We start from the raw sequence: 414 nt of genomic DNA on the forward strand, positions 1-414 counted from the left end.
TATCCCCTGTGTGCCTTGTCGACTCAGTCACATTATCCTTGTGTATCCATGAATTGTGTGAATCATCCAATCCCAGCCATTTCACGTATACCTCATTCCTTCTTTTGCGCAAAACTTTTTCAACGAGGTATACGTCGGGATTAGCAACGCGATGCACTTCGTATTCATAGAATCCTCCGGCTATGGGTTTTCCACGAGAATCCTCCAAAAGATACGTTGCGGGATTAGTTTTTTGCACCTTGATGATTTTAAACACTTCCGTGGTCCAGTTTGGTGTGTAACTCTTGTCAAAAATTGTCTTGAATTTACTGACGCGTACCGAGTCACCCACTTTGAATCGTGCGGGTGGGGCGATCTTTACATGGTTATACACCGTGGTTAAGAGCTTGTTGGCGATTGTGGGGGTGACGTCGA

This window comes from Wasmannia auropunctata, unplaced genomic scaffold (assembly GCF_000956235.1).
Source record: "Wasmannia auropunctata unplaced genomic scaffold, wasmannia.A_1.0 LD336078.1, whole genome shotgun sequence".
NCBI classification, from domain to species: domain Eukaryota; kingdom Metazoa; phylum Arthropoda; class Insecta; order Hymenoptera; family Formicidae; genus Wasmannia; species Wasmannia auropunctata.